The sequence below is a fragment of the Colobus angolensis genome, unplaced genomic scaffold (assembly GCF_000951035.1).
Source record: "Colobus angolensis palliatus isolate OR3802 unplaced genomic scaffold, Cang.pa_1.0 Scaffold765, whole genome shotgun sequence".
Taxonomy (NCBI): domain Eukaryota; kingdom Metazoa; phylum Chordata; class Mammalia; order Primates; family Cercopithecidae; genus Colobus; species Colobus angolensis.
The window spans coordinates 164,854-170,287 of NW_012121432.1; the positions used below are offsets into that span (position 1 = coordinate 164,854).

At 36.7% G+C, this 5,434-nt stretch overlaps 1 pseudogene across 1 annotated transcript in view; it reads right to left on the reverse strand.

Moving 5' to 3' along the window:
* Window positions 1-4,418: 4,418 nt before the first annotated feature.
* The window catches only part of LOC105501957, a 23,906-nt pseudogene continuing 22,890 nt past the window's right edge, over window positions 4,419-5,434 (reverse strand). The window contains exon 3 of the transcript XR_001000261.1: window positions 4,419-4,887. The product of XR_001000261.1 is annotated as an uncharacterized LOC105501957 (transcript). The remainder of the gene's footprint in view (window positions 4,888-5,434) is intronic.

A 5,434-nucleotide genomic window follows, 5' to 3' on the forward strand; every position in this document is an offset into this window, starting at 1 on the left:
AACAATTTGGCCTTTAGGTTACTGTAATCATTTAACCTCTCTACGCTAATTACCATATTTACCACTAACACTAGTACCACATTTACCACTAAGTATCTAATTAAACACCTTTATTTTATTTTAATTACTTTCTTTTTTTTTTTTGAGATGGAGTCTCGCTCTGTCACCCAGGCTGGAGCGCAGTGGCATGATGTTGGCTCACTGCAAGCTCCACCTCCTGGGTTCAAGGATACTTTGCAATGCGAGTTGTTCTCTCACATCCTGGAGGCTTACATTTGGTTTTATAAAATCACGTGTATTTGATTTTAAAAGGCATGGCTGTATTATAGTAAATGTTTGTATACTGAAGATGTGACTATACCTTATATCATATATGAACTTTATCTGGTGACTCCAAGAACTGGTCTTCTGAGTGGAAGACTTTCTGTTCTGGGTAAGTGCACTAATAAAAGAGGCTACAAAATGAAATTTTTATTGCTTAAAATATATAGATAAGGAGGTAGACAGCTGATTAGATGGATGCATGAATGCACAGACAGACTCACAGACTGCCACTAGTAAGATAGTTATTTGGATGACTAGAAGAATAAAAGTATGTAGGAAAGAGAGAAGTCACAACTTGGAAAAATAGGTTTTCTAGGTGCTCTGCTGTGACATTTAAAAAAGCATGTTTAAAGGGTAGGATGTGAAGATAGGCTGGAAGGAAATCCCTAACAAAAGCTCTACAAATCCTCTACTCTTTAGCTAGCACATATGTGAAATCCTATTCTTAGGACACGGCTTTAAATTGAACATACACTTCCACTTGCATTGTTGACGGACATACATTTCTGCTATTTGAGATCCCAAGGCAGTCAAGGGATAGAGTTAGAGCGGTTTTATACATTCTTAATTCTTTTTTATTCTTTTAGTTTTGGTTCCTGTGGCACTGTCTTTAGCACACACCAATTTTGTCCATGCACATTTTAGGCAGATAGTGAGAAGTTGAGAGTCTTATGTGTCATGTCTCTTCTGTCTTAAACTGGTCTATCATTATAAAATTATAATCCTAGTTTACTACTATTCAAAGGCAGAGAATAGAACTTCATGACATGATTGGTGTTATATCAAATGTTTTATTAATCACATAATGATTATAATTAACTCATGCCAGCCCTAGCTAAACGGCCCAATCTTTTTTCTTTATCCTTATAGTGCTACCAGAATTCTGCATGCTTTTCATAGGGTATTTAAATCTCTCCTGAACTCATTTGCTCATCTACAAAATGGGAAAATATAACTCATAGTCACTCTTTACATCATGTGGTAACTTTTAAAAAATGCTATTTTTATAAATTTTTTTAAGTTTAATTTCTCTATGCCAAACTTATTGACAGTCTTCTACTGTAAAATCAGGACAACTGATTAATATAGTTAATTACCTCAAAAATTTAATTCCAATATTTACTTATTGTTCAGATTTTGAGATAACCAACAAGAACCAAAAATCAAAGCCTGAGACTGATTTGGGATTTTTGTGTGCTATACTGCCTCTCTTTCAATCATACACTAAGGATCCATTATATGCCAGGAAATGCCCACTGTTGGGCTTACAGAGATCATTTCTTCAAAAGTTAATAGGCACATTGACATTGCTCAAACTCACTAATAATCAGAGGTGAAAATTAAAGTGGCAATACAATATCATCTGATGCTTGTTGAACTGGTGAAACATCAGAAAGCTAAAGAATGCTAAGTAATGACAGGGATATTCAGATAGAGAAATTTCATCCAGGCCACTGAGAATATAGACTGGAGCAGCCACGATGGGGACTAATTTGGTAATACTTATTCAAATTAAATATATGCATAACCTATGACCCAGGAGTTCTGAATTGAGCATGTAATAAAAATGCATAAGCCAAAGAAATTCTCACATAGGTAGATAAGGAGATATTGAACCACATTTACTACAGCATTGCTTGGGATAGAAGGGGGTTAGATGGAAAGTTATAAGGCAGAAAAATTGTGGTGGATGCACAACATTCAATATTCTGTAACAGTCAGAGTGCATAGATCAGATCAATACTTAGCAATACAGGTAATCTTCAGGGTATAGTACTCAGTGACAATGCAAGAAAGAGTAATCTAATGAGGGAAACCAGAATAGGTGACCTCAACATCTGCCTCTTTGACAAGAAAATTATTTTTCAGCTAAAGGCAATTAAGAAGCAGCAAATGGAGGGAAAATTTTCCCTATCCTCCTGCTTTTCTGCCTAAGGGCAGGATATAAATTCTCCTTTGCTGGAGACAACTCTAAACTCTTACCAGCCCAGAGGAATCCGCAAACAAACTTACTCATATTTTCCACCCATATATTTACCTTCCCACAGTTTCCCAGCTTTGGAAGCCTAAAACAGTTTTCCTTTGCCCTGTCATTTCCCCACAAATTTATTTTTTCTTGAAGGTGCTCTACAAGCCAGAGTTCCAAACCACCACTTCGAGTTACTTTTCCATGGGGTTTATCCCACATGATGAGCACTGCACATTAATAAACGTGTTTGTTTTGTCTTATTAATCTATCTTTTGTTATAGGGATCCATCCCAACTAAGAATTCATGAGGGTTGAGGGGGAAATTTTTTTTGTTCCCTACAATACATATTGTATATACTATATGTATATTGTATAAAAATACACAATAGAATAAAAATGTACAGACTGGTAATGGGAAACAGAAAACACAGTAAGTGCAATAAATTATAACAATGGTATAATGGAAGTCTTCAGGGCAAACAGTGAAAATACAAAGCCAGAATTAGTGACTGTAGTGAGGACAAGGGAGGCTGAGTCCAAGGAGAAGAGCAGGAAATACTTTGTGGAGGATGTGGAGGAAATATCCCTTGGGCAAGTGTGTGTATTCTACTGTTAGCTTGCTTCCTGGTTTTGGGTTACTTACTTTAGACTACTTTAGGCTCTAGAACTTTCTCTATAATAATAATGAGCAACTACATAGATTCTGCATGATATTTATGGATGAGGTTTTGGGATAACAGGAAACCATCATGTGCTTCAGGAAAAATCCAACCTGGGCTTGGAGATTGGCTCCACCGTCTATTACATGATGAAATGCATCTTAAACCATCTGAGCCTCAAAATATCTGAACTTCAGCTCTTTCATTTTTAAAGGAAGTCCCCACAGAGTTTCCATGAGAATAAACTGTGATTACATATGTCAAGTGACTAGCAAAGTGTCTAGAAAATAATAAGCCTTCAGTAACACTTAGGCCCTCTATGATTCCGCTTCCAAAATAGACAGCACGTAGGCAGTTTATGTTATTATAGCATATAAAGGGAAAAAAAACCTTTTACTAAGCAATATTGATGAGCAAATTTTTGGAAGCTAGCTGGTTATAAATTTCTTAAAAATTTAATAAATTTTAGTTTAATGAAAACTTGTTTTCTAATCAGCTGAATTGTGGATTTTTTTTTTCACTCCTGTGTAATTTCCTACCAAACAGAATATGCTGGCTTTTTGATTTGGGAAGTTAATGAAAACTGAATTATTAAAAATCTCCTTCCCTGTAAATCTCAATTTTTGGTACCACCCTGTCCCTCAAATCTGCCACAGCCATAGAATTAATTCCCGTGTCTCCATTCTGGGCTATGTTGAGTATTTTACTTAATTTTAAAGTCAGATATTTTTGTGGTTATAATATCCTGCTTTCACACAAGCCGTATTTTAAATGCATCATACTTACATTCAGTGAAGGGCGGATAATTGAGATCTCTGAATGTGGAACTTGTAAGTTCAAAAACAAAGAAAAGGAAGTGTCTCATTTTCCAGACAACTATTCTCCACTCCCTGAAGTTCAAGGATACGTTTAATAAGATAGAAGAGAAATGCTGCATTTTTTAAAATCCAAAGACATTTAATTTAAAATGGAAAAAAAACTGTGAAAAGAACAAATTAAAGCTGGGTGCAGTGGCTCCTGCCTGTAATTCCAGCACTTTGGGAGGCCTAGGCTGGTGGATCACTTGAGGCCAGGAGTTCATGACCAGCCTGGCCAACATGGTGAAATCTCTACTAAAAATACAAAAATTATCTGGGCGTGGTGGCGTGAGCCTGTAATCTCAACTACTCAGGTGACTGAGGCACGAGAATCACTTGAGCCTGCGAGACAGAGGTTGCAGTGAGCCTAGATTGCGCCACTCCACTCCAACCTGGGTGACCCAGAAAGACTCCATTTCAAAATAGTAATAATAATAATAAGAAGCCTATAGAAAGACAAAACAACTCAAATTTCTTATTCACCAGAATTATCCTACGCAAATGTGTGGGCCTCTCTGTCCTTTAAATTGCATATGTGTAAAATGGATATAAAATGGTTTATGTTATAGGGTTAGAGGCATTGTAAAGATTACAGGCATTATATGGAGATAATTTACCACACAGTTCATGATATATAGTAATTACTCAATAAAGTGAAGCTATTATACATTAATTTAACCAATTTTTTGAGCACCTACTAAATGTCAGGTTCTAACCACTGGAGATGTAGCAGTGAATAAAACAGGCAAAAAAAAACCCTATTTTTTATGGATGGTGAGAAGTCCCACGAAGAAAACCAAAGCAACAAAGAAAAGGAAAGCTGCAGTGTGAAGGCTTTGCAATTTTCAACTGTGTGGTCAAGTAGGCTTCAAGGAAAAGGTGACACTTAAAAGAGGCTGAAGGAAACTAGGAATGAGGGAAAGGAAGATGTGCGTTATTAAACGGGCAGCTCCAAATGGCAACTCAGAAGCGTGCTCATCATGTATCCTCATGCCTGGCTTGTCTTTCTGACAGGCCCTAAACAAAATGAAACACGAATTCTGCTTGAGAACCCTGGAGCTTCCCCGAATGAGAAAATCTGCAGGTCAAGAAAATAGGGGATTAAGGACTGTGGCCATATCCCCTGCCATTCTATTTCAGCCTATCCCTACTTCATTTGTCATATCAAAATATATATTATCAGCAGGAAAAATTTAATTCTATTACATGCTGCATTAAGATTATTATCATTTTTGTTCCCTCTACTAGAATATCAGGCAGTAAAAAAAATGGTTTCTAGGAAGAGCGATTGCTCACGTAACTCCGTGCTTGGAGATGAAAGATAATTTCAGCTGTGGGTTTGCAGACAGTGCAAGAACAATCTGATTGTGAACTGCAATGTGAAAGATAGAAGATTCCTGACAAGATCCTTTCTTTTCTTTACTTCTCTCTTTCTCTCTCTATCTCCCTCCAGTCCCCTGGTACCTCAGTATTGAAGCAGTCTGTCTGTATGAAAATATGAGTATAAAATATTAAAATAACTATAGAGTTTCAAGAAGGAGATTATAAATATAATTTTTTTTTTTTTTTTGAGGCGGAGTCTCGCTCTGTCGCCCGGACTGGAGTGCAGTGGCCGGATCTCAGCT